Source organism: Urocitellus parryii, chromosome 2, assembly GCF_045843805.1.
Source record: "Urocitellus parryii isolate mUroPar1 chromosome 2, mUroPar1.hap1, whole genome shotgun sequence".
Lineage (NCBI taxonomy): Eukaryota > Metazoa > Chordata > Mammalia > Rodentia > Sciuridae > Urocitellus > Urocitellus parryii.
This window is the reverse complement of record NC_135532.1, coordinates 179683362-179702103: the sequence shown is the minus strand read 5'-3', so window position 1 is coordinate 179702103 and position 18742 is coordinate 179683362.

Genomic DNA, 18742 nt, shown 5'->3' with positions numbered 1-18742 from the left:
CTTGGACAAGATGACCATATGTGTATTATATTATTCTTTTTTCTCTTAAGCTGAATTTTGGTATTTTTGTTTAAGTTGGAGTATGGACATTTCCAACACCTGGAAGTGCCTTTGTCTTCATATCATAAAGCAGCCTAAGAGAATGCACTTTGTCTTTGTCTTCTATCTCCTTTGGTTTCTGTACAAAGTCTACTGCTAAAGGCTGAAAGGAAAATAGAGGCAAAGTCATCAAAAGACTGTTCCTAAAAATATCTCTTACCAGGGTCAAACTCTTGTGGAAAGGAAAATGGCATTTTCTTTGTGGATCTATCCAACAGTATTTCTATGTACCAGCTTGTTACACTGTCCTTCCTGATAGATTTGCTTCTTTATGTAGGTCCATTGTAAAGTCAGAGGGTTATTGAATTTCTTCTGATGAATTTGTCACCCAAGAACATCTCGGAATCATTCTTAGAATCATTAGCTACTCCTCCATGGCCTAGAGGAATTTGACTGCTATAACTCTTAGGACTCCTAGACTCCTAGACTCCTGTGTGATTTATATTACTTTGACAATTGAATGAGTCAAGGGGTCTTCTACTCAATATATTTGTAGAGTTTCTTTTCTGTAAGAACTGTTATAATTAATGAGGTGAGCTACTGCTGAAAGTTTTCTCTCTTAACTAGGAAGAAGCAGATGCTTCTTGATGACTGGCAATAGAAGAGAACAAACCTGCCACAGGGAGCAATGACAGCCGTAAAGTGTTCAGATACATCCTTTTCTAGGAGAGAACATGATGGTATGACAAGAAGGAATTAATTACACGTCCAATCTTAAAATGGAAAAATTTTATGGCCCCAAATATTCTGTTTACCAAATAAAATATACTGAATAAAAATAATTTCTTTCTGGAGACACAAAATAATATTGAAAGAAAACTGGAGGGAAGAGATTTTCTAGAAGATTGGATACTAAAGTCTTTACTAAATTTATGGCTAATAAGTTTTTGCTAAATTTATGGCTAATAAAATCAAGTATCACATGTCCAAGTTCAAATCCTCTCTGAAAACTTAAGAGTCATACTTATGGATAAAACAGTGCTATCTTTATTGTATTTAACGTCCATTAAAAATAACAAAAATTTTCATAATCTCTCTCTTAGTTCACAAAGATATCTTCCTTTTTGGAGCTTTTATAGTTTAGACCATTCACTTGAACTGTCATATATTATTATGTTATATACTATCATTTTCTATTATTTACTGAGTTCTATAGCATGCCACTTTATTCATCTTCATTGTAAACTATTTAAGGGTTGGGCTTATGAGTTTCATTTCTTCTCTAGTCCCTGCTCCTTGCCCAAAGTGGGTGTTCCATCATTGTTGTTGGACTGAGACTGGGGCTTCATTTAAAAAGTAATATAAAATTAATACTTTCTAAACACATCAGTGACATTTAAGCTTATTATTTGCAGACTGGTAATAATGACTGCATCAAACAAGAAACTTTCCTTTATACAAATATTTGTATCTAATTATAGAAATGTAAATATGAAGATGGATACAATTACTGAACCGACTGCCGGTTAATACAGGCTTATTCTTTGCATAATCAAGGTATCCCTTTTTCTTCAACATGGTGTTTTGGAGTACTGATATTTTAAATAAATGATGTATTTACATTGGTAATCATATAGTGTAAAGAACTTGTATTTTTTGAATGACTTCTCATAAAAATGGAAGATAGAAACCAGTCCTTCTACTTTTATGTGGCCCAAAAGAATTCTGATCCTGCTTCTCCTAGAAGATTCATTTTCTCCTTACAGCTTGAACTGAAGCATTGTTTTTAATCTAAGAGTTTGGGAAACTATAGATGAATGTAATATAGAGATATTTAGTTATAAATTAGAGCAGTGATCAGAGTCTGGAGATCAGATTTGAACCTCTGGCACTGTTGGCCATTTCCTGTGGTAATGGGTAAATAATATCTGCATAGTGATCCCTTCCAAAAATAATAATACTGTGGTGCCTCAAGATATAAGTTTTGCATTTTTACTCCCGCCATCAGTCCTAAATCTGCTGTTTCTCTTTCATCCTGAAACATTACATTGCTGTCTAGAGTTTCTCACCTTGAAATGAAAACTTCAAGATCATAAAAGGAAACAATCTATAGTGGAGACAGCCTCTGGTGCCATAAAGAGCAGTGGAGTCTCAAGAGACACAGAGTGACTGCGCAATAAATGGTCTGGGCAGCTTAAGTGTCAGGAGGCTGACTAGGCCAACATGGGTGATTTTATTTGATACTATTTACTTATTTTTCTTTGTGCAATTTTATTTGCTTTGGACAAGTTCTTCTTAATAAATACACTTGAATCAGAATCTAATGTCCACTTCTTAATACTCCATTATGTTGGGTAAGTCATATGTTCTCTGTGATACTTCGTTTCATCTCTAAAATAATGATAATACCTAGCTAGCCAAATTTTCCTGAATATTAAATGAACATTTACCTAAGAATATTTATTAACTATTATCTTCAAATTCACAGGATGATCATGATAATGTCCCTGCAAAGAATAAAAAGATTTGAAGAAAATCCACTAACTCCTTCCTTCATTTTTTTTTATTCTTAAATGGGTGACTGAACAATATTCCAAGTAGAGTATGTACTAATATCTTTTAAACTAAAGCTTCAAAATTGTTTGAACTTACTCTTGGATCATCAAGCAAGATTTTCCTTATCAAGAAGGAATCCTTAGCCAGGAGTAGTGGTGTATTCCTATAATCCTAGCAGTTCGGGAGACTAAGGCAGCAGGATTGCAAGTTCAAAGCCAGCATCAGCAATTTAGGGAAACTCTATGCAACGTATGAGATCCTGTCTCTAAATAAAATAATAAAGGGCTGAGGATATTGCTCGGTGGTTAAGCACCCCTGGGTTCAATCTCTAGGACAAAAAAAGAAGAAGAAGAAGAAGAAGGAATCAATATATTCAATTTATAAAAAATCAATTGTCTGCTACAACTACCACTATTATCACTACAAACATAATAATAGTGTTTTGATATTGTCAATATCATGACATTTAAAAATGTGTTAAACTTTATGAATTATTTTTCTAAGAACGTGTCTATAACTTATTGAGAAATGCTCAGGGATGTTGTGCTGTGGCATTGAGTAGTTGTTCTTTCTACTGAGAGAACATTAAAAAAAATTACAATTAAGAAAAAGCTTATCACCTTAAGAAATAAATAGAAAGGAGAGGAGTGGTGCAAATAATGAGTGACCCAAGACAATATACATCTATTGGGCTAGCAGAACTAGGAAAGAATTATAAGTATATATATATATATATATATATATATATATATATATATATATATAAAGAGAGAGAGAGAGAGAGAGAGAGAGAGAGAGAGAGAGAGAGAGAACCTTTTTATTTTTTTTGGACAGCAACTTTAGCTTCAAAAGTAGAACAAGCCCAGTAACAACATGGTTCCTAATAGAAACTTTAATCAAGTCCATTGAGTTTCAATGGATTTTTCAACACCTGTTTAGAAATCTCATCCTTTTATGCAAATAAGGTTGAGCCATAGAACACAAGGACTGGTATTTCTACAGCTTGATTTCTTTCAATCCCAATGCTTCTGAGCCATACGTAGTCAAAGACAGTAAGAGATGGTTGTACCCTGAGTCAGGTCATGATTATCCAGGGATTTGGCCATTTGTCTTCATAAGCAACTTTCATGAGTGAAATGTGTGATTATAGTTTCAAGACCCTTGGGAAGGAAATATGGCCAAAATAAATAGGGATATTGAAAAGAAATGATTTTTTTTTTTCCTCTAGCTTTCTCTTTAAGTTTGGCTGAAGAGTCACTAGCTGATATTTGGCTACTCCAAGGTTTGTGGTTAGAGCCAGTGGAGATATTTAAGAGGATTAAGCAATGCTGACAGGCACCTGCAACTGGAGCCCGTGTTAAGTGTTTACAAACTATGATTCAGTTAAAAAACGAGGGCAAAGAAAATTTACAGAGCCCTTAAAGATAAAGAAAAAACTTAGCTTCTGATTGCTAAACAAAGTCTCTGAATATATCCAATTTTAACTAATGAAAAACTTGAAATGCTCTGACTTATAAAATGTATGGATGCACAAAGATATAAAAAATTAATATTATCTGTGTAATTTGTTTTGTTTTGAATTGAGAAAGTGATTATGGCTTACCTGAGAAGTCATTGCCTTGGGTTCTGGTTTTCAACTAGATAACATATATCATGATCATCTGAAACAAAGTAATAAGGGGGAGGGACGGCTGGGCCCTCAAATGCTGTGACTCAAAAGACTTTGAGTTAAGGCACCAGAGACATTTCTTGCTAAACCAACTCATTCACTTCACAGACGGTGTGTCTATGCAAAAATACCTTTCTTCATGTTGTGTATGCCCACACATGAACTTTGTATTATCCATATTCCTCTGAGAAGTCAGAGTCTGTGCTGTCTTCTTGGAATTCCCAGAAGTTTTCACAAATTTTGCAGTTTTTGTTACACTCTGTGTTGTGCACTATATTCATATCCATTTCTTTCTTTAGATAATAATTTTCCTAGGGTGAAGACAGCTGCATTTCTACACGTCTGTAGGTACCCACATAAAACAGGGATAAATGTATTAAAATTCATAAAATAAGATATTGTAGCTTACAGGGTTTTTTTTAATAATAAAGTCATCTTAATTTTGAATAATAGTATAAGATCCATATGTTTTCCAAATAAAAAAATTTGAGGTCATCTGATTCCCGTCTGCATCTTTATATCTAAATGCATGGAGATTTGTTTCAGAGGTCACAGGTTTTGACTGATTATATTAAAGGAATTCCTTTCTTGTCTCTTAATTTTATTGATTTACTTAATGTAAGTACTATTTTTCACCTGGATTTTTGAAAAAAAAAAATGTGTAATTTCTCTTTTTTCCTTCATTCTGTCTTCTGCTCTTTCTCTCTCTTCCTAAAAAGATCCTTCTCCTAGATTTTAAAACCTCTTTTGATACCCTATTGCTTACAAGATAAATCCCAATACCTCTACATATTGGTCTCTTCCTGCTTCAACTTATATCTCAGGGCTCACCTGCAATCACTTTCTTGACTCCTCCAAATATATGAGGCACATTATATATCCTATATCTTGCCACATTTCCTTTCAAAAGGCCCTTTGTCGCTTTTATTTGTGGTAAACTCCTAATTGGGCTATGAATCAATCCTCCTCACTACATTTGTGACGGTTTCTTGAATTATCTCTCCAAAATTAGTATTTCTATACTCTTTGCAGGGAAATTTGATTTTTTAGGCCAAAGTCTAATTCTAAAATCTCTGCTACTCCAGTCTTGTCCCCAACTTCATATTTTTTAATCAGTTCTTTGAGATAAGATCATGACAACTGCAGAAATGTCTTGCTAGAAAAGTAGATAACGTTAGAAAACCTAACATATTAACAAAACATGGAGCATGGAATTTATATAATACTTCACAGTTTACAATAAATTTATATTTAATGTCAAATAAGGAAAAAATATTTCTAACCAATAACATGCAAATCCAAGAAATAGCCCCTTTGATTTTGTTTTTCTGTAGTGAAATGTTATCCTGGACTTCTTTTTTACTTTGTCACATCTGGATATCTGTGGACAAAGTTTTTTCCAGACAATTGTGCTGCTCTGTCAAGTGAATAGACTAAGAGTCTGTTGAGATAAGGTTGACAGGAGGTTCTAGAAGGACACATGCAACTAAGTCCAAAGCCCCTCAGCACCTGTTGAAAATGATAGCTCTTCTAAGTGTCATAGGAGAACAAATGTATCTGAAGAAGGGTCCAAAGGCTTCCCAGAGAATTCAACTCAGGACTAGCAGGGTCCTTGGTATATGTAAAGGATAAGAATTTCAGCATGCATCCATCAAAGGCACAGGCAAAGGCTTATTTAGAAAGTAGGGACAAATGCAAGGAAGAATGGGGGCAATCTTTTGGGAAATGCAAGGAATACTCTTTCAAGGGAGAATGTTGACTATCTTCAGAGGGAGAACAGCAACCTGTTGGTATGGGACATCAATATTAGAGGGATGGTGCTAGAGGCTGGACTAGAGGTAGAGACATACACAATTTTGTGTCAGTTTTCCCTGTGTTGGTGCATTGGCATCACATTACATTTTCAGATAAGGACATGGGTCAAGAGTGTGGGTGCAGGGCATGGGCTGCTTCACTCACAAGTTAAAACTGTTCATGGGTGCTTTCTGCATTTCAGTCATTCATGGGTGTTTTCTGGATTTTAATAGTTTATGGGCACTTCCTCTGAGACTCAATCTCTCTCCCCTTATTCTCAAATCCCTATCTTATAAGGAGAGCTCTGAGCTATTTACTTTTAAAAACACACACACACACACACATATATGAATATGCATGCACATATATACAATATTACTTTTAGAGCAAAATTAGAGCATGCAGTTAATTTTTAAAAGAAATTATATAAATTGCATACCTCCACTACATACAGATGTGCCCTATCCTGACTTTTAACTTTATCCTTGCAATCCTTTTCTAAAATATGCATACACATGTGGATGACATTCTGTCACTTGCATTTGCTCTAATAGTGCATTTTGAATATTTTTATACTGTAATTTTTCTTTGAAGATGAAATTTATAAAATGTTCACCGAAGTTTTCTACATTCGTAAAAAACTCTGAGATGGCCCACTACAGAGCTAGGCTCAATCACAGTTCAACTTTTTGACCCATTTGAAGGGGAAATGATCATGATCCTTGTCCAAGGACTTCTTGTAGTAAGCAACCTGTCCTAGCATGCTCTGTCATGAATCCTTGGGATAATGATTGCTGCATGGCCTTACTGGGCCTTGTTATTATTGTTTTTCAATGAAAAATAATGACCTACTTTAAATTCTCTGTAATACATTTTGAAAATGATCTAATGATCTCTCTCTTCCTCTCTCTTTCTCTTTAGAGACATCTTTCTGAGACTGAAGTTTTTCCATCTATAAAATGAATGTGTCAGTTAGATAGTTTTAAAAGTCTTATTCAACTGTTATATTTCCACTTCTGAATCAATTTTCTGGTCTGCCATTTTTATATAATCGAAGTAACTTTTATCATTAGAATTAGAATAAAGTGCTTTATTATTTTAAAACTTTACAGTTTTTTTTTCAAATTGTTTCCTGGTAGTCATTGTTAGGACTATGATTTTGCAAATGTAGCAGCTTCATCAAGATTTTCAAATTTGGTGCAAACCTTAAGCTTTGTTATTCATTAATATATTCTGCTTCTTTAGACACTAGATTCTTAGATACTGGCTAGAGGCCAACTGATCCATTTCTGATCTTCTCAACTCCCTTTCTAATGTAGTTCTGACTGATTTGACTTTCCCCAGTTCACTAGTAGTTTCCACACTTGTCAAGCTTGTAAACTCAAATCAGGCCTCCATCTTCATTCTCAGTCCTAAAAAGATCAAACCAATGTAAGGTAATATAAGTCCATGAGAATTGGAAATTTTCTTAAAAATTGATTTCCTCCAATCTTTCATTGAATGAGTGTAGGAGGGAATTAGGGTCACAAGAGAAGTAATTTGATTAGTTTCATAAAGGAAATGCATGGTGAAGCCAGAACTGACTTCCAGGTTTCCCAATTCCTACCCCAGTCCTCTTTCCACAGTATTAAGCTGCTTTTCTGATGCTTACTTGTAAAAGTATCTTTTCTGAAAAATCCTCAAAAATTTTCCTTTCCCTTAACCCTAAAATATGGTGTTAGGCAATCACATTGCTTCTTTTCCATCCTCCTGACCTTTAGATTTTATGCTAAGTGATTTCCTGGAAGTGAATCATAGCACATCAAATACATTTTTCCAAAAGTCATTAACTTGTTCTACCTTCTGAATTCATCAAGACACACAGGCTTTGTAAAAGCCCCTTGAGGAATTGCTAAATGTCTCAGACATTTCAAAGATGTTCTGGGTCAAATTACCATTTAGAAAGAGGACACTTAAATTAGAGGTTGAGTGAAAGAGTTGAAAAATCAACTGATTTACTCCCTGAAGGAAGCAGGAATGTCTCAATTATGTGCAGTATCAGGTCAGGCTTCTCTGGAGATTTTATAGTGATATATGATTCCAGGTCCCTGAAAAACCAAACCTTTATGGATGACCTAATTTAGTTATAAAAATAATTGCTGTAAAGGGCAATATTCACCTTACATTAGACTAAAGCATAGGCTTTTGAAAATTCATTTATGCATTTGATTCACTTACAGAGCAGACTATTGGACCTTAATTATTATTATTATTATTGGACCTCAATTCCCGTTTTTCAAACTTTTTTTTTGTTGGTGCTTAATATTGAACCCAGCAAGTCAAGCACTCTACTAACTGAACTATATCCCTAGTCCCCCTCTTTCTCATATATATACATATATACACATATATACATGTGTATACACACACACATATACATGTGTGTGTCTTGCCCCCCCAAACCCTATTCAACTTCTAAGCTCACAATATCTTCCCAAATCACAGGTGCTCATTCTTATTCAGGAAACCCTATAGCATTTAATCCCTCTCATATTACACAAGTTTTTGTTATGATAATAATAAATTATACTTCCTTTTTCCCCCTCCCCTGCTTCTTTGTAAACACTCTATAGAAGGAACTGAGTTCTATCTCCATCCCAGAAACCAAGATAGGTCCTGGAGTCTAGTAGGGGTTCAACAGGTGACCAAATTTCATCAAGCAAAAGCTGATTTTGTTCTGTTCTACTTCACTCAGATAAATGTTTGGAAATGAATGAGTTAATGATAATTACAAAAATAAATATTTGCTTAAGATCCATGACCAAGGATTCAAAATTGTTCTTTCTGGGTTTAAAGGAATAAAAATGATCATTTTTGAAATGGAGGCTAAAAATGTGAATCAGCTGATTTTGTATGTGAGGAAACAAAATTCAACCATTTAAACCACCCAACGGAAACACAAACAGAAGTGGGCTGTGAGGTATTTACATTAGACTTAACATTCATTTCTTTAAATGAGGAATTTGTGGTAGCTCAGTTTCCCAAAAAAATGATATTTTACCAGCAGTCACGTTTGTGTGTGTGTGGCCACAGGCTTAGCAGTGCTTAGAAGAGGGATTAAACAGAGAGAAATGCACCCCAAATGTCAACCCCAACCTATTTATTTGATTTGATCGATCTCATGGCACTTTCAACTTCCTCGACAAATAAAGGCACAAAAGCCGAGTTAGGTCAGTCATCCTTCTTGGGTTTTGTCCTAGGGGATTTATTCTGCTTACATGCAAAAGAATGTAGAGTTGGCTTTCCAATTTGTATTAAAGCATTTAACAGTGTGAATCAAATTCATAAAGCATTGGCGGAAACCTTTAGCTTTAAAATGAACCCTGAAGGAATTCAAATAAAGGCTGTGTCCTCAAAGGATCTTCTATGTTACAGGTACAATTCTACATCTGCCAAAAAAGTGCCTACTGAACTACAAGCTGAAACAATGCAGTCGTGGGAATGACAATCTGCCATGTCTTTTTGAGATCATAAATCTGTGTATGAGCTTGGGAGAACATCAAAGTGAAAAATAAATGAACTATACCATGCGTTCCACATCATCAAAAACTTGCCATTGGAAGACATTCAAAATATCACTATCAACATCTCATCTGTTTCACAAATATTCTTCTAAGTGAGTTCAGCTTCTCCTTGCATAACTGCAAGGACAGAGAACTAACTCATTACCTGCCAGAGAAGCCTACCTTAACTTTAAATGAATTTCTTAAAATACTTTGTCAACATTGGTTACCTTGAAGTTTTTAATTGATGGGGCAATTACATTTCTTATGACCATAAATATATCTATTCTGTCCATATGAAAAACTTTTCAGTAGAAGAACCCTAATTTCTGGTCTATCTAGGCTAAATGTCATTACTTTCAACTGTTTTTCTATGTGACTTCAAAGATCTTCACCATGATCATTATTTGTGTCCATTTCTACACACTGAAATATGCCTATGTTTATTAAGCTCAGACTTACACACAAAATACAACACATTTTTCCTAGGATTTATTTTCTGGCTTACCTTATTTGCTGACATTCTTTATAAAATATACTATTAGTTAATGTAGGTTGCATTCATAAAAGTAATTAAACAGAAAGTTTAGTTATTAACCCAATTAAAAATTTGCATAGTTCTTATAAAATAGTGACAACTTATTGAATATATAAAGTAAATGCTAGCACTTTTATTATGGCTAAGAAGTTTTATTATTGTAAAGATTTCAATTTCCCCAAAATGTATTTATAGGATCTATTAAACTCATCATGATTTTTACTGAAAGCCTGTAATGAGCATTATATGGAACTATAAGCAAATAAGAATATGAAACGATATTGAACTAGAAAAAATATGCATATGTGGAAACTTATTTTTATAAATGAAACATGAAGTTCTAGATAAAATAGATATGCAAAATATAAAATATAGAGTAGACCACATATAAATTGAACACATCTGAGAAGACATTTGCAAATCAATAAAGAACTTGGAGCTTATTTATTAAGAGGTCTAGAATAAATGTTTAGAATGTTAGAAAAAAATTAACTTTGCAAGATATACTGAAAATATGCAAGTTCAGGTCAAAGGGTACAAGACACTAAAAAAATGTAATTAGTTTTCTAAAATCATCACGTTTTATAATTTTTGAAATCACCAAATTATTTCCTCCTTACCAGGTTGATTTAGCATGGTGAATCTAGGTAGTGCACTAGTAAGATTTTATGAAGAATTTTAAGATGATCAGAGTCTCTGTCAAATATTGTGATGGTGAGCAGGAAAATTAACATAACACATGGTCAAAACAAAAAGTGTTGTTTGTCTCATATAAAACTTTTTTTTCTATTTATTGATGGAGATTGAGAAGATTACATTCTTCAGATATATAGCTGAAAGTCAAATATCAGGGAGAGTCTTAATTTATTCCATTAAGGCCTCACAGCTGGTTCAGCTGCAAATGATCTCACCATCCTGTGAAGGTGACCATATTTTGTTGACGGTGATCATATCTGCTATGATACATGTGAATTTGAAGATATCATGGTGCTGAATTGATGAGGCCCCCACCTCAGCATACTTTGGGTCTTGGCGATGGCACTAACCTACCTCTTCTATTCCTCCAGGGTTGTGGCATTGCTGCTGGATTACTCTGCTGGTAGTTTGAGGGAGAACTTGAGGAGCTTCCACTTGGCCTTTCTCCACAGTCAGAATAATATGAGGTTTCTGCCCACTGCTAATATATCTACACTTAGGATCAGAGAAATGACTATAGGGTATGTGCACAGACCTGGTACATACATAATGAGGTATATTTGGATCATAATTCCATTCATCTTGTGGCCTCCACCTATTCTCATTTTGATGAGAACACAATGCTTTTTAAACTCCAGAGCCAATGGCTCCAGAAAGATCTGTGAACTGCTTTAGATGGAAAAGAGGTGGGAAATAGTTATTTTCTGGATATGAGGCAGCATTGCAAGGTCATTTCTCCAAGACTGGGCCTCTCTTTCAACTGCTGGGCATTGATTCTGAGGGTTGTTATATGAAGAAACTGACTAGGGGAACACTATTTTCCTTTGCAGTCACTGACGTCAGTTTTGCGCTCACTAATATTTTACTTTTCTGGTTAATCCATTATAGCCTATCCATCTCATCCCTAGCATCACTGTGGTCAAGTGTTCCTTAGCCCAGATCCCTAACATTATATACACTGTGGTTGCCACACTAATATTACAGATAAATCCAGGTTTCCTGGAATGATTACCTGGCTTTTCTTATTCTAGAATCTGATCTGAGCCCCTTGAAACTAAGATTCCCAGCTCTGGGCACTATCTCCTGGAGTGAATTTTAGCTGAGAGAGGACAGTCAGCGAGGATACTCCCAATTAAGCCAATGTCTTTCTGTCTGTCTTTTTGTCCCTCTCTCTTTCTCTCATATTTTCTTAGGGTAGATTGTGTCCTGTGGGCCTTCTCAGGGAAAACAGGGCAAATGGTTAGGTCTCTAGCCTCCCAAATCAAATCTATTATAATTTGCCTACCTTCCTATGCATTTCATAAGATTTTAATAAAACAATTTTTATATTTCCACCTCATTTCTGAAATAAAATTTAAATTTTCCCCTGCTCTAAAAAAAAAAAATCCAACAATATTTTAGGACCATCTCTAAGTGTCCTTAAATGTTAAATCCTGAGTCATGGGGTTGGTCTTTCAGGTGAATAAACTTTTCCTTATTTTCCATCTTACATTCAGCCCTTGTGTGTTGCCTTAACACTTTCAGGGGTCATTCCCTCACTCACAGATTAGTTAGAACTTGAAAGACCATCAGCTGGCAGGGTTGGACATCTGTGCCTCCGCCAGAGCAGTACTAACTCCAGAGATGGGGGTTCAAATCATTCCCACAGGAGTAAAAGGACCTCTTCCCAAAGGAACAGTAGGCTTATTATTGGAACACAGCTCTTCTACTCTAAAAGGACTTATGATAAGTCCTGGGGTAATTGATCCCGATTATGAAGGTGAAATAAAAATTATAGCCAGTTCTCCAAAGGGTATATCAGTAATTTCACCAGGAGATAGAATAGCACAGTTACTAATAATACCCAGCCTACATGATAAATTTTCCAGTCGTACTGTAGAAAGTGGTTCCAAGGGATTAGGCTCCACAGGTGTAGATTGGGCTATGCTTTCTTTAGATTCTCACCCCATGCTAAAACTAAATATTCAAGGACATGAATTTAATGGGCTACTGGATACAGGTACAGACCTTAGCATCATCTCTCATCAAGAATGGCCAAAACATTGGCCATTACAACAAGCCACTCAAATGCTTCGAGGCCTAGGAGTGGCGACTAATCCCCATAGAAGTGCAATGGTATTAGATTGGAAGGATCCTGAAGGATGTGAAGGAACTATACAGCCATATGTATTGGATCATCTTCCCATAAATTTATGGGGACGAGATGTCCTAGATCAATTAGGTTTGACATTAACAAATAACATCAACCAAAATGCACCCACTATTATGACTAGACAAGGTTTTAGGAAAGGAAAAAGATTAGAAAAACAAGAACAAGGTATAGCAGCACCAATACAAATAGATCAAAGAACAGACAGACATGGGTTGGATTTTCAGAAAGGGCCACTGAGACAATAAAAATTACTTGGAAATCAGAAAGACCAGTATGGGTTTCTCAGTGGCCCCTGACTAAAGAAAAGATATAAGCAGCCCATGACCTGGTCAAACAACAATTAGTGGAAGGACATATACAACCTTCTGTATCTCCCCATAATACTCCCATTTTTGTCATCAAAAAGAAATCTGGTAAATGGAGATTATTGCAAGATTTAAGAGCCATTAATAATGAGATGGTTATTATGGGACCTGATCAATCGGGGATTCCTCAATAGTCTGCTTTGCCAAAAACTTGCTATGTTTTAGTTATAGACATTAAAGATTTTTTTTTTCAATTCCAATTCATCCTGAGGATAGTCCACATTTTGCATTTACTATCCCTGCACTGAATCATGAAGGTCCTGATCAGAGATATGAGTGGAAAGTACTCCCTCAACGGATGGCTAACAGCCCAACTATGTGTCAAATTTATGTTAACAAAGTAATCCAGCCACTTAGAAATCAAAATCCAGAACTACAAATATTTCACTATATGGATGATGTATTATTAGCACACGAAGATAAAAACACATTGCTAGAATGTTATGCCACACTTACAAACTTATTAAAAAATTATAATCTAGAGATAGCAATAGATAAAGTACAATTAAATTTTCCAATTAATTATTTAGGAGTTCTATTATCTTCAACCATGGTCCATCCACCAAAAATTCAAATACGAGTAGATCAACTAAAATCACTTAACGACTTTCAAAAGTTATTAGGAAACATAAATTGGATAAGGCCTTATCTAGGTATACCAACAGGAGAGTTGGGACCTTTATTTGATATCCTAAAAGGTCCATCAGATCCAAATTCATCCCGCATGTTAACGCCTGAAGCAAGAAAGGCATTAAAAATCATTGAAACATATATGGAAAATATGCATTTGGATAGAATTAATATAAGTTTGCCTTTATTATTTATTGTACTACCAACAAAAAATATTCCTACAGGAGTATTTTGGCAAGAAGGTCCATTATTATGGATACATTTATCTTATTCTCCTAACACTATTCTTACTAGGTATCCTGAGGCTGTAGGACAATTAATACTCAAAGGAATAAAAGCAGCAAAGGGAGTGTTTGGAATTTCTCCCAATAAAATTATTACTCCAGATACTATGAATCAAATTGATGAATTAGCTAATGAGTTAAATACTTGGGCAATAATCATGTGCAAATATAATGTTTCATTTGATAACCACTTACTATCTAATCCTTTATGGTCTTTTTGGTCATCACATCCTGTAATTTTTCTAAAAATAACAAGAAAAACACCTATCATGAATGCTCCAAATATATTCACTGATGGGTCAAATAATGGTACAGCAGCAATAGTTGCACCTGATCAAACTTTTACATTTTTAGTACCCAAACAATCAGCTCAAAAGGTAGAGCTTAATGCAGTATTACAAGCTTTTGTGATGTTTAAAAATTCTGTATTTAATTTATTTTCCGATAGTCAGTATATAGTTAATGCTATAGTATCCCTTGAAGATGCTGGTAGGATTTCCCCTTCCTCTACTGTTTTCTCTTTGCTTTCCACTATACAAAGTCTAATCTGGGACAGAAAAGATCCATTCTTTATAGGACATATCAGGGCACATACAAGATTGCCTGGAGCCCTTAGTTTGGGCAATGATTTAGCAGATAAAACTACACATGACATACATATTTTCTCTACACTAGAAGAAGCTATAAATTTTCATAAAAAGTTCCATGTCAATGCTAATACTTTACAAAAGCATTTTAAAATAACTAAGGAACAAGCTAGACAAATAATAAAACAATGTCAAAATTGTGTGACCTTTTTACCACAAGTTAATCTTGGAGTCAATCCTAGAGGACTGATACCTAACCATATTTGGCAGATGGACATCACACACTTGCCAGAATTTGGAAAATTAAAATATTTGCATGTTACAGTTGATACTTCTTCTGGATTTTTGATGGGCTCTCTTCATGCCAGAGAAAAAACTAAAGATGTTATAGCTCATTGCTTACAAAATTTTGCCACTGTGGGCATTCCAAAACAGTTAAAAACAGATAATGCCCCTGGTTATACTTCTATTCTTTTAAACAATTTTGCTCAACATTTGGCATTACTCATATAACAGGAATCCCATACAATCCACAGGGACAAGGCATAGTTGAAAGAGCTCATCAAACTATTGAAATGTACTTATTAAAGCAAAAAGAAGGAATTGGGAAGGGGTATATATTCTCCAAAGATAAACTTAAAATAACCCTTTTTACTCTAAACTTTTTAAATTTGGATTTATCAGGACTTAGTGCTGCGGAAAGGCATATGTGTCCAAAAAATGTGCATAAGCCCAAGGTACTTTGGAAGGATATTCTAACAGAACAATGGAAAGGTCCTGACCCAGTAATTGTCTGGAGTCGGGGTCTGTTTGTGTGTTTCCACAGGGAGAACAGCAGCCGATTTGGATTCCAGAGAGATTAACCAAGATCCTGACCCAGTGATTGTCTGGAGTTGGGGGCCTGTTTGTGTGTTTCCACAGGGAGAACAGCAGCTGATTTGGATTCCAGAGAGATTAACTAAAGTGATTTCTACAGACCAAAAAGAAGATGATTTGGCTCAAATCCATAACAGCTGATATCCAAAACTCCAGTTTGGCTATTCTTACATCTGCAACAGAACCAGGATGCTTTTTTCAATATCTATTTTATTATTGCCCTTTCCCATATCATGAAGTTCTATTTTGTTTTTTGAGCTCATACAGACCTAGGTTAATGTTTTGCTGATCAGTTCTATTTTTTGACTATAGAGTTTTTAAACATTGCAATGGAGACTTCACCTGTAAAAAGTTATAAGGCCTTTACTATTATATTATGTGTTGTACGTATTATATTATGTGTGCACACTTGTGTTTTGTGTTATATGTTTGAATGTACGTATGTCCATATATCATATATGATGAGCGCTCATGAAAAAATGGATCCAAATATTTTTTTTTCGCGTGATTTAAATGGTTTAATTTAAATTGGGTAAACAACTGTTGAGGATTGTTTTAATATGTGAACAAAAAAGGAGGTTAACAGATCTGTTTGTTTACTTTCACCTTTCCTTTTCATTATATTTAATAATTCTCTTCAAGATAATGTAAATTGTTAAGAAAATTGTTTTCTTTTAGTGCCTTCTGGAATGTTACATAATTTTTTCTTTAGCCATTATTGCCAGAATTCCTATCTTCATCCCAGTGCCAGTGAAGACAAAGATAAAACCAATCTCCAGCTTCTGCAATAGCCATCACTGAACTGCTTGCAGAACTTGCCTGGACTATGTATCACTTGTATGCATTGTGAACTCACCTGTATGCATTGTGAACTATCTGTTGATGCAGCGACTTGTGGTAGTGTTGGGGTATTTTTGCTGATGATGTCATCGGTGGTACAATTTTCCAAAAGGAGCTGTCAATTGGCTTGGTGTATCTTCCTCCCTTCTGCTTGTCATGATCGTTCAGCTAAAATTTGGGGGCCAACAGAGGTGAGGCAAAGAACCTCACCCCCCCCCCCCCCGCTGGTACAAAGACCTCTCCACAGGTGTGGCTGTATACTGGACCGGTAGTCAATGATGGGTAAGATCCAATTGCAATGGTACCAACCTAAGACAGGAGGCTGACACCTTGAGGTCAGCTCATCCAATTACGGGTAAGAACCATATGTACTATTGGACAACCTAAGGCAGGCACGGTCCCTAAGCCACATACTTGTTGTTTAAACAGAGGGGGAAATGTTGAGAGCCACAGCCGAAGGGGCCCCAGCAAACTTTCAGACTGCCAGCTGATGATTGGCTCACAGCGGCCCCAGCAACATCTAGCTGATTGGCTCCTCTGCGGTGATGCTCATTGGGCTGTTTCCCCGCCCTTTCAGACTGCCAGCTGATGATTGGCTCACAGCGGCCCTAGCAACATCTAGCTGATTGGCTCCTCTGTGGTGATGCTCATTGGGCTGTTTCCCTGCCCTTTCAGACCACGGAGCTGCTCATTGGGGGATTTTTTTGGCTCTGCCCATGCAACCCAGCCAATCAGCCTCAAGAATAGGAGGACTGTGGGAGGTGGAGAGGCTTGTGGAAGCCGGTGGTGGCAGTTGGGCTCTGAGGGTTTTTCCTGAGGAGCTGTTTTGTTTGGCGTTTGTAGTTCTAAAAATAAAGTTAGTTTCTTTTGACAAGTGGCTCCTGATTGTGCCCAGCCAGACTATGGCAAAAGACTTTTAGCTATCTTCTATCTGATCAAGGACTGAATTTTCTACTCAGCCTATGCTGAAACTGATCCTAATCACTGAATAATAGGAAATCAGGGGAGATAAGGACAAATTCTGAAGAAGAAAATCATCTTGCAATGTTCTCCTCAGGTAAGTTATTTGTATATTATCCAAGCAAGGGCAGGACACTGTTTTCTGACAAGTATAAGAGGGTAACTTTTGGCAAAGAGGTTTTAGTGGAGTCTGTTGCACTCAGATCATACATCCAAATATTTTTTTCCCAAGTTACAAGATCTAACTCCTTCTGGATAGCAGTTCTTTTTTTTTTTTTAGCATAAAAGTTTTATTACAGCTCTACATTTAGTCCCTTTGGCAATTCTATCACCATAATAATTGAATTATGAGCTTGATTTTTAAGATCAGTCTACTCTTGAACTTGAAGAAATGAGGGCATCTTTAAATGCCACGTGGAGGCCTTCCAACTTGCAATGACTTCCCTGAATTGATTGTTGGCTAAATAAATTAGGCCTTTCTCTTTCTTAAAGGCTTATAGGGAAATGAACAAAAGTCTGCCAACTACATCATACTTAAAATTATTATTGCTCTCATATCATTCAAGTGCTAGAGTTGTTATATAAAAGTCAGTCATGTTTCATCTTCCAGATCCACCTGAATATTAGCATGTCAGGAATAATTACCACTTCTTTACCTCCAACAAAGGAGCCCCTGGGCCACTGACTGATGAGCAATTGATCTAGTTCCAATTTCAGTCCTGAAGATCTAATTTGTAGAGCTATTTCTATTGTCAGCTCCCTTAGCTTGTCATCCTCCTGGAGCAGTATGTGAAGTAAGCACCTTGCAATCACAGGTAGCAAAGGGGAAGAACTAGGGAAAATGAGACAGAGTAGGTGGAAAAACCAAAGAGAAATATACTTAATATGATCATCTGTAGACATGGGTAAGTAAAATTATCACATAGATGAATAATGTGCTCAATTTTATTCTAATAAGTTGGTAAGTGTGAAACAGATAGTTTCCTGGGAAAATACCGAAAATATAAAATTTTTAAAAAAGGAGAAATAGCATTATTAAAACAATCAAATGAATAGAAACCATTTAAGGGACACAGACACATTCTTATTCCAGTAACTGCAGTACCAGTTGCCACAGGGACATAAAAACAAGTAAGGGAGGACTATAAAATGTAAACAAGTGTCCCCTTTCACTCAGAATAATTTAACTCAGCTCAATTGACTCCAGAGACAGA